Raw genomic sequence first — 24,804 nt, forward strand, 5'->3', positions numbered from 1 at the left:
GAATGCTCCATGCATTCAGATAAAGAGCGTTTAGTTTTGACTTTTTACCACTTTTTCCTGCTTTGACCTTACTTGTTGATGCTCTATTATTGGTAAACTCTCTGTCCCTTCCTGCCACACTCTGCTTATCTTTACCCAAATCTCTACACTGCTCTGTTGCCTTGACTTTTCTCATTAGATTTCTAAATTCCCCCTCACCTGACCCCTCTTTTTTAGTTTAAAGCCCTATCTACAGCCCTAGTTATTTGATTCGCCAGGACGCAGGTCCTAGCCCGGTTTAAGTGGAGCCCGTCCCAACGGAACAAATCCCTCTTTCCCCAGTACTGGTGTCAGTGCCCCATGAATTGAAACCCCTGTCTCCCACACCACTCTTTGAGCCACGCATTTAACTCCCTGATTTGTGTGTCCCTATGCCAATTTGCACGTGGCTCAGGTAGTAACCCAGAGATTATTACCTTTGAGGTTGCACTTATTAATTTAGACTCTAGCTCCTCAAACTGCTTCAGCAGAACCTCATTCTTAGTTCTATCTATGTCATTGGTTCCTATGTAGACCATGACAACTGGATCCTGCCCCTCATGACCCAAGTACTTTGTCAGCCGCACCGGGCAGGCAACACAGCCTTCGGGACTCTAGGTCATGGCTGCAAAGAACTGTGTCTATCCCCCTGACTATACTGTCCCCTACCACTACCACATTCCTTTTCACTCCCACCACTTGAATGGCCTCCTGTACCACAGTGCTGTGCTCAGTTTGCCCATCCTCCTTGCTGCCCTTGGTCCTATCCACGCAGGTAGCAAGTACCTCGTACCTGTCGGACAAGGTCAAGGGCTGAGGCTCCTCCATCACTGCATCCGGGGTCCACATACCTGCCTGACTTGCAGTCACATCCTCCTGTCCCTGATCATTGAACGAATCTAAACTACTACCTAACCTAAAAGGTCTGACTGCCTCCTGGATCAAAGTGTCCAGATAACTATCCCCCTCCCGGATGCATCACAATGTCTGCAGTTCGGACTCCATCTCAACATCTCTGTGCCGAAGTTCCTTAAGTTGCAGACACTTACTGCAGATTTGGCTGTTTGAGATCTCGCTGGTCTCCACAAACTTCCACAAGCTGCAGTTACGTCACACCACCTGCACTGCCATCCCTATCTAACCTTTTTTTAATTAATTAGTTGAAGTTATTAATCAATCGATTATTTTTAATTTGATTAATTAGTTCATATGGATTAAGTTATTAATTTAATAAACTAATAGCAGGTATATTTAGAGGGGTAATGTGAGGGTGGGTGGCCCAGGGTTAATCAGGACCACTACTGTTTCTAATTTACATCAATGACTTGGATTCAGAAACCTAAAACAAATTGGTCAAATTTGTAAACTCAAAGGGGCAGTGAAATTAAAGGTGGCAGCCCAGAAATTATAGAATGAGATAAACAAATGGGATAAGATAACTGGAATGAGATAACTCGCCAAGGCTTCTTCAACAGCACCTCCCAAACCCGCGACCTCTACCACCTAGAAGGACAAGAGCAGCAGGCACATGGGAACAACACCACCTGCACGTTCCCCTCCAAGTCACACACCATCCCGACTTGGAAATATATCGCCATTCCTTCATCGTCGCTGGGTCAAAATCCTGGAACTCCCTTCCTAACAGCACTGTGGGAGAACCTTCACCACACGAACTGCAGCGGTTCAAGAAGGCGGATCACCACCACCTTCTCAAGGGCAATTAGGGATGGGCAATAAATGCCGGCCTCACCAGCGACGCCCACATCCCATGAACGAATTTTTAAAAAACAAAATTGGTAAATGGGCTAAACAATTGCAGATGAAAGTTAATGCAGACAAGTAGAAAGTGTTGCACATAGGAAGGAAAAATGGGCAACGTGAATAGTGTTGAAATTGCTAACGATACAGTTTAAAGAGACTTTAGTGGACTCAATGCTCAACATATCGAATCAGTACACGGTAGCAATCAATAAAGCCAATAGAATGTTGAACTACATAGCCAAAACAGTAGAATAGAAGTAAGAGGAAGTTATGATCAAACTGTTCAGCGCTGAGGTCAGACCACACCTTGAGTACTGTGTTCGGTTCTGATCCCCAAGCAACAAAGGAGGCATTTAAGTGTTGAAGACTGCACAGATGCTGACCCCTAGTGTCAGGGGTCGTAGTTATGAAGAAAGACTGGAGAAAATTGAAATTTTCAACCAAAAGGTGTCACCTGAGGTGATTTTATAGAGGTATATACGATAGTAAATGGTATGAAAAAGATTAATCTGCAATACTAGTTTAAATTAAAATGTGGGAGTGGGACAAGAGGATACAGATTCAAATTAAATGTGGACGGGCCAAAATTCCTTGCTCATTTGTAAAAACATTGTGCTCTTGTGACTGTTAGGCAGACAAATGCCTAGTAATTTTTCACTTGTCAAGATCCTACAAACTGCAATAAGGGATGAATGCTTTCAATTGAGCAAAGCCAACACTATCCGACAGAAGTCGCGATTCTCCGCTGTCAGGACTATAATTTTTTAGCCCTATCTAAAACCTGCACTTATATCTAGCAAAGGTTTATGCCCGCAGTGAAACGTTGTAATTTCTGTCCTTAAATCATGTAAGAAAAGCAAGGCTTTCCTGCTGTTTTTTTACAAGTAGATTACATTTCAGTTTTACCTAAGAGCACGCTTGTTTTTGTGACTACTCTGTGAATGTTAGATTTGTTTACTTACAACCATATATGCAAATAAAGCTAAAAGGTTTCTGTATCTGTCAAAACACAGAGAGAGCGAGAGATTCAGACACAAATAGAGAGGGTATGCCCAATACTACCTGAACCCCATACTCTAATATCACTAAAATCATCTACTAAAACTCCCTTTAAATACTGACATATTTTCCTCCAGTTAATTATCTTCCAGAGCAGTACTGTAATATTTAACACTGGGGGTCTGCAAATTTGACTCATAAAAAGGTAAAGATGAAAGAGTAATGAAACATATTTAAAAATTAGTCTCTGTCTCTACATTACTGCTTCAACCCAGCAATAAACATAAGTAGAACACACAATAAAACCTCTGAGATTTTGACTAGTGTCAGGGTGTTCAGATTGAAAATTTCGTTAACACAAAAAGTTAGAGAGATTTTACTAATGTTGACCATTAGCACATTTGATCAGGGTAATAATGTGAATATAGTGGAACTAGTACACATATTGTCCTGACGTCTTACCCTTCGGTTACAGAATTGCTGCTTGTAGTCAGGTTTTACTGAGGTACTTTTGGTGGGCTGCGACTTTACTAATCTTCACCAGAGCTTGTTCAGCTAATGCCCACACTGAAAATAGAAATTGCTTCTCTGGTGTCCTGATATCCTCCTGACCCCAGGTAGCTTGTAAAACAAATGAGGGCCATAATGATGGCTCTTCACAAAGCTTTGAAGTCAGTGTCACTCGAGAAAAGCTTAATAGAAAGACAATTCCTTCCTCCCCTCAGTCCTAGTTAACAGTTAGTGATCATTTTCTTTCTACAGTTAATCTTTAGACAGAATACATGCTTTGTCCTTACCTCAATGAAAACCAAACATTTGGAAAAAACAAATAAACAGAAGATAGTGAACATGGGTCGATTGAAGCTTAAACAATTATTCTAAAAAAGACTTACTAGGTCCACAGAACTTTAACAGCATGCTTAACGTATCTGCTCCGCAAAGAGCTCAGGGATACTAATCCTACACACCGTGATATCTCTGTAATGTCACAAGGTCTCTCAGTAGAACAAGACCGCCTTGCTTCAAGCCATTTCTCTGAGCCAGCAAAACAAAGAGATATTAAGTTTCCTGTCTTGGGAATCAAACCACATATGACACAGCTACTATTTAAAGAACTGATAGTTGGAGGACACATTCTTTACATCCCTTTTGGCAATTATTTGTAGCTATTTATCTTTTTCATTTTTGCAACAAATCAATTCATTGGAATTAAGCTGTTTAGCTACACATAGCTCCTCTTTAAATCCAGCAGAGCCACGCTCAGTAGCAACTGAGAGATTAAAATGATTACACTGTTCCTTTTCAAACTGACAAGACATTTTTATGTCCAGTGGCCTTTAATTCTAGAACTGCTCTAACATTTGTGCCTAACACAAGGTTTGAGTTTTTCCATTTTCCTTACATTGTACAAACAAACAGTGACACGGTTCACATGATTCTACTTTGTACTTGTCGTCTTCTGGAACATATATAATTTTATACCAACAAAGGTGCAATGGAAATTGAAGTGATAAATGGGTATGAACTTCACAAAAAAATGTGTTTGGAAAACTTCTTAGTTTGAAGAAAAGATACATGGTCATGCGTCATTTCTGCCATGGGCATGATGTTGCATATCAAAGTGATTTATGCGCTTCTTGCTTTCCTAAAAAGGGCAAACCTTTTCTCATTTGTTTAAAATTTCATCAGCCCTTTTAACCTTTGTGTTAGCTCACAAAAAAGTGCGATATCTATAAATCTCTCTCAATACGAATCCCTCCCAATCTGATGCCTGACCACCTGTGATCAAACCTTGCTTTTGGAAGGGACACTTTTGCAACTCAAGGACAATTTCTCTCCCATTCTCAAATGGCCCAGGTGAAACTGGGAAATTCACTCTCTTCCTAATTCTCTCTTCTCTAAATTCCTAATGCCAGTTGAGATTCAGGTTTGATCTCAGGACGCCCAGTTATAACGTTTTAGCATTGGACTGTTTCCTGTGTGGTTAGAACGTGGAACTTGCTACCACTTGTAGTAGATGAAGCGAATAGCATAGATGCATTTAAGGGGAAGCTAGATAAGTACATGAGGCAGAAAAGAATAGAAGGATCTACAGATAGGGTTGGATGGAGTAAGGTGGGAGGAGGCACGCGTGGAGCATAAACACCAGCAATGACCTGTTGGGCCAAATGGCCTGTTTCTGTGCTGTAAATTCTATGTAATGGAGCAATTCTAGAGTTATTCACAGCTCTGATTTTGCATCAGAGCGATAGACATACAGACACAGACAGCAGGGTCCTTTTTAACCTATGCACATCGGATCCCGATGGTGTCTTTGCAATTTTAACTCAGCGGCCTGAACAGGAAATGGTAGTTCATTTCCCGCTAGATCAAACCAGCGGAAAAGAGGATCAGGGCCAGAAAAGCCCCCAAAAAGTTAGTTTAAACCTTTTTATTTTAAAACTTTTCATGTGGGGTCAGGAAGAACTGGAGTGCTCCTCCGAGCCGCTCAAGGAAAGCTTAGGCCTCTCCTGCTACGGACATGTCCACCCACAATCGTGGGACCCACACGGAATAGCCACGGTAACCGATTCTGCCAGTTACCAACTGTCAGTGGACGGCCCACAGGCTGCGCAATTTTCCGTCACTTCCTACTGACTTCCCGCCTAGGTGTGGGACGTCAACCAGCAGGATTTAAATGAGGCCCACAAGCTAAAATATATATTTTTTATTCCTTTAAGGGATGTGGGCGTCGTTGGCAAGGCCAACATTTATTGCCCATCCCTAATTGCCCTTGAGAAGGTGGTGGTGAGCCGCCTTCTTGAACTGCTGCAGTCCGTCTGGTGAAGGTTCTCACACAGTGCTGTTAGGAAGGGAGTTCCAGGATTTTGACCCAGCGACGATGAAGGAACGGCGATATATTTCCAAGTCGGGATGGTGTGTGACTTGGAGGGGAAAGTGCAGGTGGTGTTGTTCCCATGTACCTGCTGCTCTTGTCCTTCTAGGTGGTAGAGGTCGCGGGTTTGGGAGGTGCTGTCGAAGAAGCCTTGGCGAGTTACTGCAGTGCATCCTGTGGATGGTACACACTGCAGCCACTGTGTGCCAGTGGTGAAGGGAGTGAATGTTTAGGGTGGTGGATGGGGTGCCAATCAAGCGGCTGCTTTGTCCTGGATGGTGTTGAGCTTCTTGAGTGTTGTTGGAGCTGCACTCATCCAGGCAAGTGGAGAGTATTCCATCACACTCCTGACTTGTGCCTTGCAGATGGTGGAAAGGCTTTGGGGAGTCAGGAGGTGAGTCACTCGCTGCAGAATACCCAGCCTCTGACCTGCTCTTGTAGCCACAGTATTTATATGGCTGGTCCAGTTAAGTTTTTGGTCAATGGTGACCCCCAGGATGTTGATGGTGGGGGATTCGGCGATGGAAATGCCGTTGAATGTCAAGGGGAGGTGGTTAGACCCTCTCTTGTTGAAGATAGCAATTGCCTGGCACTTGTCTGGCGCAAATGTTACTTGCCACTTATCAGCCCAAGCCTGGATGTTTTCCAGGTCTTGCTGCATGCGGGCACGGACTGCTTCATTATCTGAGGGGTTGTGAATGGAACTGAACACTGTGCAATCATCAGCGAACATCCCCATTTCTGACCTTATGATGGAGGGAAGGTCATTGATGAAGCAGCTGAAGATGGTTGGGCCTTGGACACTGCCCTGAGGAACTCCTGCAGCAATGTCCTGGGGCTGAGATGATTGGCCTCCAACAACCACTACCATCTTCCTTTGTGCATGGTATGACTCCAGCCACTGGAGAGTTTTACCCCTGATTCCCATTGACTTCAATTTTACAAGGGCGCCTTGGTGCCACACTCGGTCAAATGCTGCCTTGATGTCAAGGGCAGTCACTCTTACCTCACCTCTGGAATTCAGCTCTTTTGTCCATGTTTGGACCAAGGCTGTAATGAGGTCTGGAGCCGAGTGGTCCTGGCAGAACCCAAACCGAGCATCGGTGAGCAGGTTATTGGTGAGTAAGTGCCGCTTGATAGCACTGTCAACGACACCTTCCATCACTTTGCTGATGATTGAGAGTAGACTGATGGGGCAGTAATTGGCCGGATTGGATTTGTCCTGCTTTTTGTGGACAGGACATACCTGGGCAATTTTCCACATTGTTGGGTAGATGTCAGTGTTGTAGCTGTACTGGAACAGCTTGGCTAGAGGCGCGGCTAGTTCTGGAGCACAAGTCTTCAGCACTACAGCCGGGATGTTGTCGGGGCCCATAACCTTTGCTGTATCCAGTGCACTCAGCCGTTTCTTGATATCATGTGGAGTGAATCGAATTGGCTGAAGACTGGCTTCTGTGATGGTGGGGATATCGAGAGGAGGCCCTGATGGATCATCCACTCGGCACTTCTGGCTGGAGATGGTTGCAAACGCTTCAGCCTTGTCTTTTGCACTCACGGGCTGGACTCCGCCATTATTGATGATGAGGATGCTTACAGAGCCTCCTCCTCCAGTTAGTTGTTTAATTATCCACCACCATTCACGACTGGATGTGGCAGGACTGCAGAGCTTTGATCTGATCCGTTGGTTGTGGAATCGCTTAGCTCTGTTTATAGCATCTTGCTTCCGCTGTTTAGCATGCATGTAGTCCTAAGTTTTAGCTTCACCAAGTTGGCACCTTATTTTTAGGTACGCCTTGTGCTGCTTCTGGCATGCTCTTCTACACTCCTCATTGAACCAGGGTTGATCCCCTGGCTTGTTGGTAATGGTAGAGTGAGGAATATGCCGGGCCATGAGGTTACAGATTGTGTTGGAATATAATTCTGCTGCTGCTGATGGCCCACAGCACCTCATGGATGCCCAGTTTTGAGCTGCTAGATCTGTTCTGAATCTATCCCATTTAGCATGGTGATAGTGCCACACAACACGTTGGATGGTGTCCTCAGTGCGAAGATGGGACTTCATCTCCATGAGGACTGTGCGGTGGTCACTCCTACCAATACTGTCATGGACAGATGCATTTGCGACAGGTAGATTGGTGAGGACGACGTCAAGTAAATATGCCAGGCCTCATTTCTGGAGCAGCAGTTGAGTTTCTATTTCACCCAACCAAAACTGTCCTGGAGTTCAAATTGGGCCATAGTTTTTTTTAAAAAAGGCAAGTTGTCATTGGCTGAAAACTAGCCTTAAAGGCCTGTTTCTCAGCCAATCAAAAGCCCACGTGTTGAAGACTGCTAGGGTCACAGGTCCATCTTTGATTGATCAGTGATGCTGGAAAGGTTAAAACACATTGGGCACACAAACTATATCCCTCATGTCATCAAAAATCAGCGGAACAGTTATACAGATTACCATCCAGCGAGACCTGTCCTAAAGGCCATCTGTCTATAGTTTCCAAATAATGTCTATCCCAAAAATACATACACGAATTAAATTTAAACTTGTGTTTGGAGGCCAGCTGCCTGTAAAGAACAGCTGAAGCCAATCCAAGAGGCGATATCCTTGTGGACAGATCTTGCTTCAAAAGGAACTGTCCAGGTTCTTTTTAGTTTTCATTCTAAATTAATCCAATGTAAAAAGATACAATAAGAATTTTACGGAACAAAAGGTGGCCATTCGGCCCATTACGCCTTTGCCAGCTCTCTGACAGGGCCATCCACTTAGTTCTGTTCCTCTGGCCATTTCCTTTAAAAATTATTTACCCACTTTTGAACAGCTCTATCAGACCTCCGATTAACCTTATTAAATCTAATGAACTTGTTTTTCTTCTCGCTCCTCACAACTGAACGGATTTGAATGATGTAATTAAATACAAGCATTTTACAACTACCATCTGAACTCAAAATACAGCCTTGATATTGTCCCAAGCTTCTGTGTTTTAAAATATTGGGCCAGAAATCACTCCCGAAATAACGGAGGAGATCAACAGCACTCTCCGTTTTTAGTGGTGAATTGAAGGAGCAAGTTCCTGCGTTCGCACATGTGCAGTGAAACGTGGAAATCCGGAACTTGTTCCTAGTGGTTTTCTGGCGATATGACAGCTTCAAATTAAAGGGCCATCGCACGCTGCAATCAGAGAAATCATTGAAAAAGCGTCAACTTGCTTATCTGCCCAGCTCGAAAGTAACTAATTACGCCACCAAACAGGTACGCTTAAAAATACCAGGTCTAAACCAAGTTTAAAAGCGCGGTTAGTCTTAATGACTGTTAAACAACTAAAAATTAACTTTTGATATGGAGTCTCATATTACTCCTTATTTTAATAGTTTCTGGTTATTAAAAAAAATGTTTTTTTTAATTAAAAAATTAAAATGTTCTTTTACTTTTCCCTTCTATCTTTTTAATTTAATTCAATTATTTATTTGGCATTTTATTTAAAAAAATTAAAATTTCTATTTACAATGGCATACAGAATACTAACTTTAAATGAATGAAGTCTGCTTGCCTGCTTGAGCAATGCAGCCTGAATCTGTGGGCGGGACTTCTCTTCCTGACAGATTTTGTGGGCGTGTCTTCTCCTCTCTCACACTTTTCCAGCCGAGCAGCAACTCACGCTGCTCAGAGGCTGGGTTGATAGCGCACAATTTTTTAAATTTCAAATTCAAGCAATTCGATGTCACAGAGTCCACAGTAAATATTTTCATTAATTTAATTTGCAGGAGCTGCAGTGAGTGTTGCCTCGCTGCTCGGAGCGATTTCTGGCCCATTATTTATATATATATCAGAGTTAATGTTCTGAACAGTTTAATTTATATTTGAGGTGTTTTTTCATAGCGATAACAGTCATCAATGTGCTTGGCTCGGTCCCTGCCTCAGCTCATCTGCTGCTGAAACCCTCATCCATGCCTTTGTTACCTCTAGACTCGACTATTCCAATGTTCTCCCGGCCAGCTTCCCACCTTGCACCCTCCGTAAGCTTGAGCTCATCCAAAACTTTGCTGCTCGCATCCTAACTCGCACCAAGTCCCGTTCACCCATCACCTCTGTGCTCGCTGACCAACATTGGCTCCCAGTCCGGCAATGCCTTGATTTTGAAATTGTCATCCTTGTTTTCAAATCCCTCCATGGTCTCGCCCCCCACTTATCTCTGTAACCGCCTCCAGCCCTACGACTATCCGAGATTTCTGCGCTCCACCAATTCTGGCCTCTTGCGCATCCCCGATTTTCATCACTCCACCATTGGTGGCCGTGCCATCAGCTGCCTGGGCCCTAAGCTCTGGAATTCCATCCCTAAACCTCTCCACGTCTATACCTCGCTCTCCTCCTTTAAGAAGCTCCTTAAAACCCACCTCTTTGACCAACCTGTCCTAATAGCTCCTTATGTGGCTCGGTGTCAAATTATGTTTGATAATACCCCGTGAAGTGCCTTAAGATGTTTTACTATGTTGAAGGCACTATATAAATGTGAGTTGTTGTTGTTGTTGTTGTTGTTGTTGTTGTTGTTGTTCCACTGAATCATGAGAATATTCATTTGGAGGGATAAATGATTCAGACATTGTAATCGCCGACCTATCGAGTGAAAAGCTGCAGGTGATTGCCATGATATACCGTGGCCAGCACATATTGAGTAACATTAACTAATGTCCAACAAAGATGTTGCACTCATACTCTTGCTGGTTTGGCAGCCCTTCTCAGGTCATTTAAATAAAATAATCTCCTGTGCATGGAGGGAACAATAAATTTTAGCAGATTTTGTTAATCAGGGTCTTTAATGTGTTGAAATTTCACACACGAGGGTATATTTTCCAACCGAGCTTCCATTGGGGTATAATTAGACAACGTTATTGGCGGCCATGCCTTCAGCTGCCTCGGCCCTAAACCCTGGAATTCCCTCTCTAAACCTCTCCACAAATGCCTTTTGGAAGTTAATTTACATAACATCAACTGCACTACCCTCATCAACCCACTCCATTAATTCATCAGAGAACACAATAAAGTTAGTCAAACACAATTTTCCTTTAACAAATCCGTGCTACTTTCATTTATTAGCCCATACTTTTAAGAACATAAGAACATACGAAATAGGAGCAGGAGTAGGCCAATCGGCCCCTCGAGCCTGCTCCGCCATTCAATAAGATCATGGCTGATCTGATCCTAACCTCAAATTTAAATTCATGTCCAATTTCCTGCCCGCTCCCCGTAACCCCTAATTCCCTTTACTTCTAGGAAACTGTCTATTTCTGTTTTAAATTTATTTAATGATGTAGCTTCCACAGCTTCCTGGGGCAGCAAATTCCGCAGACCTACTACCCTCTGAGTGAAGGAGTTTCTCCTCATCTCAGTTTTGAAAGAGCAGCCCCTTATTCTAAGATTATGCCCCCGAGTTCTAGTTTCACCCATCCTTGGGAACATCCTTACCGCATCCACCCGATCAAGCCCCTTCACAATCTTATATGTTTCAATAAGATCGCCTCTCATTCTTCTGAACTCCAATGAGTAGAGTCCCAATCTATTCAACAAAGTGCCAAGTGCCAATTAATTTTGTCCCAGATTATTGTCTCTTAAAGTTTCCCCACCACTGACATTAGGCTGACTGGCCTATAATTGCCGGGATTGTCACTCTTCCCTTTTTTGAACAGGACTGTAACATTTGCAATCCTCCAGTCCTCCGGCACCATCTCCATATCTAAGGAAGATTGGAAGATTGTGGCCAGAACCTCTGCAATTTCCACCCTTACTTCCCTCAGTTACCTAGGATACATCCCCTCTGGACTGGGTGACTTTTCTACTTTGAGTACTGCCAATCTTTTAAGCACCTCCATCTATTTTAATCCTATCCAATATCGCTACTACTTCCTCCTTTACTGCTACAATGGCAGCATCCAGCATCGGAAGGGGAAGATCGGGGGAACATGGGGGGGGGGAAGAGGGGGAGATCAGAGAGGGAGACATCGGATGTCGGAGCAGGGTGGAAAGGTAGGTTGATTTTGTGTTTTAACTCCAGACCTCATTACAGCCTTGGTCCAAACATGGACAAAAGAGCTGAATTCCAGAGGTGAGGTGCAAGTGACTGCCCTTGACATCAAGGCAGCATTTGACCGAATGTGGCACCAAGGAGCCCTAGTAAAATTGAAGTCAATGGGAATCAGGGGTAAAAGCCTCCAGTGGCTGGAGTCATACCTAGCACAAAGAAAGATGGTAGTGGTTGTTGGTGGCCAATCATCTCAGCCCCAGGACATTGCTGCAGGTGTTCCCCAAGGCAGTGTCCTAGGCCCAACCATCTTCAACTGCTTCATCAATGACCTTCCCTCCATCATAAGGTCAGAAATGGGGATGTTCGCTGATGATTGCACAGTGTCCAGTTCCATTCGCAACCCCTCAGATAATGAAGCAGTCCGAGCCTGCATGCAGCAAGACCTGGACAACATCCAGGTTTGGGCTCATAAGTGGCAAGTAACATTCGCGCCAGAAAAGTGCCTGGCAATGACCATCTCCAACAAAAGAGAGCCCAACCACCTCCCCTTGACATTCAATGGCATTGCCATCGCTGAATCCCCCACCATCAACATCCTGGGGGACACCATTGACCAGAAACTTAACTGGACCAGCCATATAAATACTGTGGCTACAAGAGCAGGTCAGAGGCTGGGTATTCTGCGGCGAGTGACTCACCTCCTGACTCCCCAAAGCCTTTCCATCATCTACAAGGCACAAGTCAGGAGTGTGATGGAATACTCTCCACTTGCTTGGATGAGTGCAGCTCCAACAACACTCAAGAAGCTCGACACCATCCAGGACAAAGCAGCCCGCTTGATTGGCACCCCATCCACCACCCTAAACATTCACTCCTTTCACCACCGGCGCACTGTGGCTGCAGTGTGTACCATCCACAGGATGCACTGCAACAACTCGCCAAGGCTTCTTCGACAGCACCTCCCAAACCCGCGACCTCTACCACCTAGAAGGACAAGAGCAGCACGCACATGGGAACAACACCGCCTGCACGTTCCACGTTCCCCTCCAAGTCACACACCATCCCGACTTGGAAATATATCGCCGTTCCTTCATCGTCACTGGGTCAAAATCTTGGAACTCCCTCCCGAACAGCACTGTGGGAGAACCATCACCACACGGACTGCAGCGGTTCAAGAAGGCGGCTCACCACCACCTTCTCGAGGGCAATTAGGGATGGGCAATAAATGCCGGCCTCGCCAGCGACGCCCACATCCCATGAACGAATAAAAAAAAATCAGGCCAATGTAAATAATTTGGACGTAAGCACAAGTAGAACAATGTCACATTTTGCTGATGGTACCAAACGATGGGACATAACAAACTGTGAGGAAGAATGCAGGAGATTGCTGGAAAACGTAGACAGGTCACTTTGTTGGTTAGAACACTGGGAGAGCAGCAGACAAGCAGAAACCTACAATCTATCCCTGCTGCTTTGCCTGTTTTGTTTTCAGTATCCTGCTGGCCTGAGCTTTGCACTGCGGCTGATGAAACCATGAAAGAAATGATGGACCCATGAAACCTCGAGTCCTTAATACCATTAGAAACATGAATTTGGATTGTGTATGTTGTCAGGTGCTGCGAACGGTGGGAGCTCTGCATGTTGCCTTAGACGGTACATTATCAAAGTGGAACCATTATAAGGAAGCTCAGGCAAAGTCAGATCCCTGAGGGTTAGATTTTCGAGCAATAACTCAAAGTCTATATGGACAGAATTTTAGAGAATATAAAACTGAACAACTTACATGGTTATCCCAGTTATTAGGACAATTGGGAGTTTTTTTTCTTGTTTTCTCTTTAAAGGATTAACCGCCAAGTGAAAAGCTCCAGAAAGTTGCCAGCACTCTCACAGTTCCTGCAACTCGTGTAGAATGTTGACATGCGTCATTTTAAAATAACCAGGAAGTTGTTTTTTTAAAAAAAAGTCCTTTCTTACTACTAATAATAGATTTGAGGATATACCATCAGGTTCAGAAAGGGAAGCAGGGACGAGTTCCTTTTCACACAAATATTTAACTCTCTATGTCACACGACGTCCATGAATCACAACTTCCCAAACTGGTAAGAGTTCTGGAGATACAGTGAGCAGCCGGAATCCCGTTATAGTGACAGGTCTCTCACAGGTCTCTCACATGCCCTGCTTTCACTCTAATGCACGAGGGTCTCATTTTCCATGGAGTCTGCCATAATCCAACATATTCTGTGAAATACAATCTGCTCAATCAGTGCCAGTGTAAATCAGAGCACATTTTCATGCTGGCATCAATTCAGTACATAGCAGGCTACAGATTTTACACCAATTTGCACCTGATTTGACCATCGTATCCTCTTCACATATGAGATCATTTTAACCCCCAAGGATGGGTGGGTTGGGGGCAGGCGGGAAGGTAAAAATTGTAAAAATGTAAAACCCGGCCCCAGCTTGCCTCCAACCCGCCCACTTCTGGGTTTAACAGAGGCGGGTCAAGGGGAGGGCAATCAACCTGCTCTCAGGAGGCGGGTCGGTCAGTAAAATCTTTTAAGGAGGCTGCGTGCCTCCGTTTTCAAGCTTTTTTATTTTTAACTCCTGGGGGCCGGGATTCCTGGGCCTTCTCATTCTCGCCATGTAAGAGGAGGCGAGAAGGCTCAGATCAACAGGTAAGTGCCTTTATTGCACTGCTTGTGGGCCAGGAGGAGCAGGACTGCTTCATCCAGGTCCAACAAACTTACCTGCCGTGATCCCACACACGCGATCGGCCAACCTGATGTCCGACTCCCCCCCCCAGATCTAGCCACGGCTCCCCACCCGTGTCTCCGACCCCCCTTACTTTGTACGACCTCCTTCAATATCGCTGACCACCCCCCCCATGTCTCCAACACCCCCAGCGTCTCCGACCCCCCCCCCTCAACAATTACTCCGACCACCCCGCCACCCCATGACCGGCTCCCCTCCCCGATGTCCAGCCCCAAGCCCCCGATGTCAGACTTACCTGGCATCTGCTCCCCGACTGCTTTCCCATCCGACAGTCAGACAGCCTGTCACTCTGGCTGGGTGTCGGGCGGGAAACCTGCTGAAAATATTTAAAAGACGTCCTGCCCTCAAAATCGTCAGGACTTCCAGGAAACCCATACTTCCGGGTTTCTGATCTGGAAAAGCTCCCCCCCCCACCCTCCCCCTGCTCTCCATGGCTCGGAGTAAAAATCCAGGCTTCCCTCACAGATCAAATGTAATTATTTTTAATTATTCCTTTGTGAGAGGTATGATCAAAAGAAACAAAAGAAGTGTGTGACACCATCACACTGAGAGAATTCGGTATAAACCAAGGCAGCATGACTCACAGGTTTCATATGCAGTGACTAGATCATGGTTCAGAATCCCGGTGTACATTTGCTTGATGTTAACATTGTAAAAAATCACAGGGGCCATAAATCCATGATGACCATCTACAGCACGATTACATACTATATTGCCACTGTTTCACTGGCAGATGATTTTTTTTTAAATATTTCAGAATGGGGCATTCTTAATTTTAAAGGAAAATTTCTTGGTACTATTAAAAAAAAACACAAATTAAGTTCTAGGGGGATGAAAAAGGGGAAAGCAGATGGTTTCAGCAGTGTTTTTTTAAGCAAGGAAAGCCCCACAAATCATGACTCACTCCCAGGGACCCTGGTGTCCTAAATCCAGAAAGGAAGTGTCAGCTACCCAAAGGAAAAGAACAGTATCATTGCAGAAAACATTTGCTATTAGTATTTAGTGACAGAATTAATGCGTTAGTATGTTAACAAATGCAAAAATATACAGTAATTAGTTGTCAGACAAAAATCTAATGACAAGGCTACGAACCAAGAACTGGGAAGTGGGATTAGGCTGGATGGCTCTTTTTCGGCTGGCACAGACACGATGGGCCGAATGGCCTCCTTCTGTTACATAAATTTCTATGATTACAGAACCCCTAGGGTCCGAGGACTGAAGTTTGAAAGCCTATGGAGTATAGAATACAACCCATTCATAATAAAGCTGATATAGCTCACGTGTTGCCTTCACTGTTCGATGGTTCATTTACCATGACTCACTGGGGTTTATTTTGACCTATGGGTGATCGACCGGGGGAGTGCGCTGGTCAGTCACCCATTCTGGCAGTGACGAGGCTCCCGTGATTTTGAGGCTTCGACCTCATTTAAACAGGTGCCCCGGTGCAGCTCTCCGGATTGAGGTCTCGAAATCGGGCCAGGACGGCCACCAGCAAGGTAAGTTATGGGAGGGGGGGTTGCGACTGTGGAGATCGAGGGTCCAGGAATGGCAGCGACCCAGGTTATTTCTGTAGGACCCGGAGGAGCTCTCCTGCTCCTCTGGAACCCACAAAAATATAATTCAACACTTACCTTCAGCGATCCTCTTCGGTTGCATCACCCACGGAACTGGTCAGAAGCCTGCACTGCGCAGGCTTCGACCGGTTCCGGCCTAAAATGGTAATCGAGGTCCTATTTATGTCATAGCATCCCGATTTCCATATTAAAAAGGGGCCTATTGCTTGAAATAGATGTGCACTTTGAACACCAGGCGGTGGGCCCCCTTTGAAAATGAAGCCCGCCGCATCGCTGGTGTTAACGGGTCGGTACAACTTTAAAGGCGCTATATAAATGCAAGTTGTTGTTGTAACACTATCGACCCCATTTTGAGGCCGTTAACATCAGGCGGAGGCAGTGAAAATCGACCCCACTGCTTCTAGATGATCATTTTATGTAAATGTTTGTTTCTTTTTTTAAATGAATAAAATGGTAACAACTAGTGATGAACTAAAAACACAGTATCACGGGAGATACAGCTAAATGAACCGACGGTCAGATTTTCATAAATCTTGTTTGCGTGTCAAAAGCACACTAAGTACACTACTAGCCTCAAAGAACAAAATTCTGGACCTCCATTTACTAACAATTATATGTGGCTGTAAAATCATGCACAACACGTTCCCAAATTTCCGATATGAGTGAAGCTTCCGAATAGAAGCACAAGGTCAGAAAATCACCCCTGTATGTGTATGACAAAGCAATGGGTGCATGCTATGACAATAGGGAAATTTCTGATTTTTTATTTCACACAGTGTTTCTAAATAACTAGAGTTAAAACTCCCTCACCAGGCTTCAAAATGGAAACCGAAAATGAACCTTTGAGTAATGAGGCCGTGTGTGAGTTACACCACATAAGAGACTGTTTGCTAAAATTAAAGCTCATGGAATTGAAGGCAAATTATTGACCTAGTTAGGAGATTGGTTAGGCAGTAGAAGACAGACAGCAGGGATAATGGGCATGTACTTGAATTGGAAGGAAGTGGCTAGTGGTGTCCCACAAGGATCTGTGCTGGGACCTCAACCATTCAATATATTTATTAATGACTTAGATAACACAATAGAGAGACATTTATCCAAGTTTGCCGATGACACTAAGACTGCTGGCATTGTAAATAGTGTAGACAGAGCATAAAATTACAAAGAGACTTTGATAGATTAAGTGAATGGGCAAAGCTGTGGCAGATGGATTTCAATGCAGGTAAGTGTGAGGTCATCCAGTTTGGACCAAAAAAGGATAGATCCAAGTATTTTTTAAATGGTGAAAAGCCAGGAACAGTGGGAGTCCAAAGAGATTTAGGGTTCCTTGTACACAGATCACTAAAATGTAGTAGGTACAAAAAATAATCAAAAAGACTAATGGAATGTTAGCCTTTATAACTAGAGGGCTGGAATATAAAGGGGAGGAAGTTTTGCTGCAGCTATACAAAGCCTGGTTAGACCTTATCTGGAATTCTGTGTACAGTTCTGGGCACTGCACCTTAGAAAGGATATATTGGCCTTGGAGGGAGTGCAGCATAGATTCACCAGAATGTTACCAGGGCTCCAAGGGTTAGATTGAGGAGAGATTACATAAACTAGGCTCGTATTCTCTGGAATATAGAAGGTTAAGTGGTGATTTGATTGAGGTTTTTAGGATTTTAAAAGGAATTAAAATTGTAGATAGAGAGAAACTTTTCCCGCTGATGAGGGAGTCTAGGACAAGAGGACATAGCCTTAAAAATCAGAGCCAGGCCATTCAGGAGAGAAGTTAGGAAACACTTCTTCACACAAAGGGTGGTCGAAGTCTGGAACTCTCTCCCACAAAAAGCAGTAGATGCTAGCTCAATCAATAATTTTAAATCTGAGATTGATAGATTTTTGCTAGCCAAGGTTATTAAGAGAAATGGAGCCAAGGCGGGTGGGTAGAGTTAGGATACAGATCAGCCATGATCTCATTGAATGGCAGACCAGGCTCGAGGGGCTGAATGGCCTAATCCTGCTCCTATGTTTCTATCAGCTATAATATGACAGGAGATGGGTTGTCCTTGGAAGCAAACCAGATTGATTCATTTGGAAATTAGTCAGGATACGAAGGGCTTTGTGCTAACTGCAAATTGAATTGTTCATTGTCAAGCCCTTAGCAGATGTTTGAGACTCAGTCAATGTGTAGCAAATTGCTCATTTGTTTTCTATGCAACAGTAATCCACCACTGAGTCTTTCATCATGGGTGATTGACAGCACTGTTTTGAGGAAACCTTTTAAAATGGTATAAAGAAGAAACATCTAACATTTATATAGTACCTGCCACATTCTCAGGACATCCCAAAGTGCTTCAAAGCCAATGAATTACTTTTGAAGTGTAGTCAAGTGTAGTTTGAAGTGCTGCAAACGCAGCAGCCAATCTGTACACCACAAGGTCCCACAAACAACAAATGAGATAAATGATTACTTCATCTTTTTTGGTGATGTTGGTTGAGGGATATATGTTTGGTTAGGACACCTGGAGAACTCCCCAGCTCTGTTTGAAAGAGTGCAATGGGATCTGCTACATCTACCATCTCATTCGGAAGTTGGCACCGCTGACAATGCCACAGTCCCCCAGTACTGCACTGGAGTGTCAGCCTAGATTGTGTGATCGCATCCTAGAGTAGGCTGGGACTCATCACCTTCTGATGAGCTTTATCAGCTGAGCCAAACTAACATTTGACCACCGTGGGATATTTCTGTACTTTTTAGCTCTGGCAGGAGTTCCAAGCTCGGTAGATGAGCTAGAATGTGTATCATTCATGTATAACTTTGCTTTTACAAAAGGGGGAAGCATGACTATTTCATTCAAAGGTTATGTACTTTTCAGACTCTGTAACAATGACATTCTAAAAGGAGGCTATATATTAACCACTTTTTGATTGATTAACATCGGGGCCATAATGCTTTCAACAGATTAAAGCACTCTGTTTTAGTGTAAACCTCACTGAGTTGATAGAGCTGTTGAAATTTGTCAAAATATAATGGTGTGCAGTCCCTTTGAGAAACCAAGTGAGGTTTAAACTTCAAAGAAAGTCTAAGAATGCAGCATTTTATGAGGGATTAACACCTGCTCAGTACTGTAGCCAGATTAAACATTTTAAAGAAAATAATTTGATTGAAAATATGAGTTTAGCTTCCTCCACGGCAGCTGATAAAGTGAGACTGTAAGTGAGGAATACAGATCAGGCGTTCCCATTCCATTCCTCATCTATGCTGATTTAACTGATCTCAGTTGAGGTGGCAGTATTGGAATTAAACTTGGCCTTCGTGTGCCAGACTAGGGAGAGGAAAATTTAGCCTGGGTTCCTATTCCTGGTTGCTATCCAATGACTCCTGATGGAAAATGAGCATGTGTGCGCATTAGGTGAGAATCAGATTGGGGTTGTCTGTGATGCTCCCAAGGTCAAATAATTGACACTTGACCAAAGTACTGGAGGGCGAGAAGTGCCTGTGGAAACAGTAGCAGAAAGAGTCACCACAAGCAGTAGGGGTGAAGAGGGAACAGATGGTGCAAATGGGCTAAGGTTACGAGCACCTTTCTCTTCAACATCAATGGCGTTCTGTTTGACCTCCACCAGAAACTCCAGGCTTTACCTTCTGATCCAATCCTCCTTCCCCATGCAGGCTCATAGTTAACCCTAATGGTATGCAATTTCAATCTTACCTCAATGCTGCTGAAACCTTCCCCCATGCCTTCATTATCTCTAGATTCATAGAATCATAGGATCATAGAAAGGTTACAGCACGGAAGGAGGCTATTCGGCCCATTGAGTCCACGCCAGCTCTATGCTAGATGCAGGGAGGATGTTCCCGATGAATGGGGAATCCATAACCAGGGGTCACAGTCTCAGGATATAGGGTACGCCATTTAGAACCGAGATGAGGAGAAATTTCTTCACTCAGACGGTGGTGAACCTGTGGAATTCTCTACCACAAAAAGCAGTGGAGGCCAAGTCATTAAGTGTATTCAAGAAGGAGATAAATATATTTCTTAATGCTAAAGGGATCAAGGGATATGGGGAAAAAGTGGGAACAGGGTACTGAGTTAGACGATCAGCCATGATCATTTTGAATGGCGGAGCAGGCCTGAAGGGCCGAATGGCCTACTCTTGCTCCTATTTTCTATGATTCTTTGATTCTATGCAACTCTTTCAATGCCAGGATCCTCCCTAAATTTCAACTCATCCAGAACTTTTCCGCCTCGTCCTCCCACACAAAATCCCACACACCTATTATCCAAATCCTTGCTGATCTGCAGTGGCTCCCCGTCTCAGTGCATAGATTTTTAAAACTTCACCCGTGTCTTCAAATCCTTCCATGGATTTTTTTCATTCCTACCTTTGCAACTCCTCCAGCCCTATGTTCTTCCTCACACTTTCTGCTCTTCCAAATCCCTCAGTGACAGAGCCTTCAGCCATCTTGTCCCAACACTTTCTCTCCATCTTCAAAAGCTTCCTTAAAATCTATCTCTTCAATTTGCTTTTGGTCATCTCCCTTAATCACCCCCATTCTGAAGATTAACAGTGAAACTCCATGAGATATTTTGCTACATTTAAGGTGCTGTAACTGCCTGCTTTGTTGGTTCAGGTGGTTAAAGATCCCATGGCACATTCGAGAAAGAGCAGGGAGTTCTTCCAGTGTCCTTGCCACCTGGTCAAACACTGCTCCCTCAACCAACAATGCCAAAATAAAAAATTAACTGGCCATTTATCTCTTTTTTTAATGCAGTGAGTATTGACACCATTGCGTCAGCCAATAAGTTGGTGCGGGACAGAACTAAGAGTAAACAGAGTCTATTTAAACAGAATCTGTACGCACAACAACAAACAGAGTCTATTTAAACAGAGTCTATTCAAACAGAGTGTCTATGCACTACAGCAAACAGAACTCGTGACTGAAACTACAGCAGTCTCCTGCTAAAAGCAAGATTATTTCTCCAGCAAAATGCAGTAAGTGGAGGATAGTTACATAATACAAATTATGCGCGTAAAATCAATCCCAGTCACTTACAGTGGTGCGTTCTCCAGGTGTGATTGATGGGGCAATTACCCAATCATCTCCATTCTGGCCAGTACTTGTGGTGTCACTATATGCAGCCTTTTGTTAATTTCATTTTGGGATGTATATTTATTGTCCATCACTACTTGCCCCTGGGGGCATTTAGACTCAACCACATAATGCGGGACTGGAGTCACATGTAGAGCAGACCAGGTCGGAGTGGTAGGTTGCCTTCCCTGAAGGACTTTAGTACCGGGGTGTTTATAACAAAACAGTAGCTTTCATATTCACTTCCTGGTGCTAGCCCACAAATCATCAGCTTTACTGAATTTAATTTCATAACTTGCTATGGTGGAATTTGAAGTCACAACCTCTGCATTACTAGTCCAATACCTTAACAACTAAACTATTCCACCCATTGCTGTTTGTCAATAAATTGGCTGCTGCATTACAACAACTTGCATTTATATCCACCTTTAATATAGAAAAATGTCCCTAGACACTTCACAGAAGCGTAAGAAAAATGGGCATCGAGCCAAACAAAGAGAGATTACAAGGACTGACCAAAAGAATGGTGGATGAGGTGGGTTTAAAGGAGGGCTTAAAGGAGGAGGAAGGTAGAGAGGCAGAGGGGTTTAGGGAGGGAATTCCAGAGAGTGGAACCTAGGCAGCTGAAGGCACAGCCACTATTGGTGGGACGAAGGGAGGGGAATGCACAAGAGGAGCGGAGAGTATGGCGAATGGGTCGACGTACAGAGGTGGAGGAGGTTACAGCGATAGGGAGGGTGAGGCCATCGAGGGATTTAAACACACGGATGAGAATATTAAACTTGAGGCACTGGGGTATTAGGAACTGATGTAGATCAGCTAGGGCATGAGTGATTTGGTGTGGAATAAGATACAGTCAGCAGAGTTTTGGATGAGCTAAAGTTTATTGGCGGGGCTGGGGGAGGATGGGAGGCTGGCCAAGAGAGCATTAGCTTACATGACAGTAATTACTGGACTTCAAAAGAAATTCATTGTGTAAAGTGCTGTGAGAGATTTCAATATGATATGGCACTATATGAAAATACAACCATTATATTATTTAAAAAATACACCTATACTAACAGCATCACCATCAATTTATTGAAATACGTCTCTTTCAATTCATACAAAGATACTTTAAAAAGCATTGGGGCCGGAGATTTATTCCCTTCACACCAACACCAACTATTAATAGTGTCACAATGCCAATAAATCTTGCCCAAGCCTCTGATAATGTCTACAAGAAAAAATAGTTAAATCTGGGTTAGTTGATACCTCTAAAAGAGAATTGGGATCAAAACCAAAGACGAATGCAGGTTTTGCAGATGTTAACAAATCTATTTAATTCACATGGGGGTAGAATTACATAAAATTACATAGAAATTACAACACGGAAATGGGCCATTTGGCTCAACCAGCTAATGTTGGTGTTTAGAACATAAGAAATAGGAGCAGGAGTAGGCCTGCTGCGCCACTCAATAAGATCATGGCTGACCTCAACTCCACTTTCCCACCCTATCCCCATATCCTTTGAATGCCTCAGTGTCCAAAAATCTATCCATCTCAGTCTCGATTATGCTCAACGACCGAGCATCCACAGCTCTCTAGGGTAGAGAATGCCAAAGATTCACAACCCTTGAGTGAAGAAATTCCTCCTCATCTCGGTCCTAAATGGCCAACCCCTTATCTTGAGATTATGACCCCTAGCTCTAGACTCTCCTGTCAGAGGAAACAACCTCTCAGCATCCACCCTGTCAAGCCCTCTAAGAATTTTATATGTTTCAATGAGATCACCTCTCATTCTTCTAAATTCCAGAGAACATAGGCCCATTCTACTCAATCTCTCCTCATAGGACAACCCTCTCATCCCAGGAATCAATCTAGTGAACCTTCATTGCACCCCCTCTAAGGTAAGTATATCCTTCCTTAGGTAAGGAGACCAAAACTGTACACAGTACTCCAGGTGTGGTATCACCAGAGCCCTATATAATTGCAGCAATACCTCTTTACTTCTATACTCCAAACCCCTTACAATAAAGGCTAATACACCATTTGCCTTCCTAATTGCTTGCTGCAACTTGTTTGTACTCCATGTGAGCTGTAGTTCTAATCCCATGTGTCTACCCTGTATTTCCCTTTTCTTCAACCAGAGCAGAGATTTTGTGGGATGGGGAGAGGGGAGGGGAGTCCATAATTGAAACAGCCATGCTTGGACTGAGGGTTGAGAGGCCAAATTACCTTTTCTCATTCCAAATTTTCTTATGTTCTTAAAGTAAAATAGAAGTGATATAGCAATGGCAATATTCAATAACTTCTATGTTTGGACAACCTGATATTAAGATCACATCATCAGGCCACTGGTCACCACATGGGCAGGAATTTTACTTTAATTCTCACCTTTATATTCACGCAGGACACGATAGGCTAGAACATCCTATTTAATCCCCACAGCCGTATGTAAGAGTTCTTTTTAATGCTCTAGCATAATATCAGTGAGAGGGAAAGCAAACCTTCCAACTCACCCTTATTTCAGAATAGTCATCAGCTTTTTTTAATATAGATACATTCAGTTTACTAGCGTTTACTCAAAACTTGGCTTACTAGTATATTTTGGATCAAACAGAGTAAATGAGGGGTTGTGACAATCCAAAACATCTGAGGGTCAAAAGCAACCCCTGCCAAATGGCTGCATCTTGCATCTTAAGCACTCGAGTGAGTCTTCATCCTGGTAATATTTTCCTCAGGCCTGTGAATGTATATTTAAATCTCGTGATTACACATCACGGTGCCTTATATTATATGCTTTTTGCAGTAAGGCCCTAAGACTTGCTGTTAACATTTCAAGTAGTTCAGGGGCACGAGGTGGTAGCAAAGTCTTGTTACAGAGATGGCAGCACAACCAATATAACAGCCTAAATGGCTATCATAGTGATTGCAGTGTCAACCAAGATGGTGGCGCCTGCTGCTTGTGTGTCTATAGGCTAATGGCAATGAGTAGCATTTACACTGGACTAAGCTCACAGAGATTGAAAAGCTTCTTTATTATCTGTCCTGTCATGTTAGTGTGTTAGTCAACTGATTTTGTATTGGTTACACTGAATTGGTTATAGTGCTAGTGTTGGCTAAACTATACTATCAGTTAACATCTCTAATATAACCAGCACTGTTTTGCAACAGAATTAAAACACATGGAAAATAGTAAGAAACAAGTTCAATCAAAAATATTCATACAAAAAACACATTTTAAAATGACACATACTATGGATTCCCAGGGAGTGCAACTTATGATTCTGACACTGATCCCAAGCCACAATCTTTCAATGCAGGAAAGCTTCAAAACGTATGATTATCACATACAGTCCACTCAAGATAAGCACATTCCACAATCCAGATCCCAGCACAAAATTCCAGTGCACTAAACCACTTCCTTTCACTCCCATTGTACAAAATATCTGGTGATCCCAGCACAGCGTGATTTTCAATTACCTTGGGTTTTTAATGCAATGCATAACAGAGTGCAACCATTCCACTGCCAAAACTTCAGGGTCAGGGACACAGGAATGATTGATTAGTCTAATCACTCTGCTGTAAGTGTTTGTTATTGGTTTTATTTACAGATGCTGAATGGCTGATTAAGTGAGCTGGTATGTAGTGTTTTGAAATCCTGGCCCAAAGTAAAACATTTTTTGGTAGATTAGCTATGCATTTATTGGGATTCAATCCTACAATCCGTCTGTA

General features: G+C 43.6%; 1 protein-coding gene across 3 annotated transcripts in view; it reads right to left on the bottom strand.

Moving 5' to 3' along the window:
• arhgap28 (Rho GTPase activating protein 28) overlaps positions 1-24,804 on the bottom strand; it is a 185,377-nt gene that overhangs the window by 142,431 nt on the left and 18,142 nt on the right. Inside the window, exon 1 of one of the 3 annotated variants that reach the window (XM_067978421.1) lies at positions 3,672-3,713. The exons of the other annotated variants lie outside the window; for them this stretch is intronic. The gene's annotated coding sequence lies outside the window, so the exon portion shown is untranslated. Of the gene's footprint in view, positions 1-3,671; positions 3,714-24,804 lie in introns of those variants that run through there. 3 annotated transcript variants of the gene reach the window in all.

This window comes from Heptranchias perlo, chromosome 3 (genome assembly GCF_035084215.1).
Source record: "Heptranchias perlo isolate sHepPer1 chromosome 3, sHepPer1.hap1, whole genome shotgun sequence".
NCBI lineage: Eukaryota > Metazoa > Chordata > Chondrichthyes > Hexanchiformes > Hexanchidae > Heptranchias > Heptranchias perlo.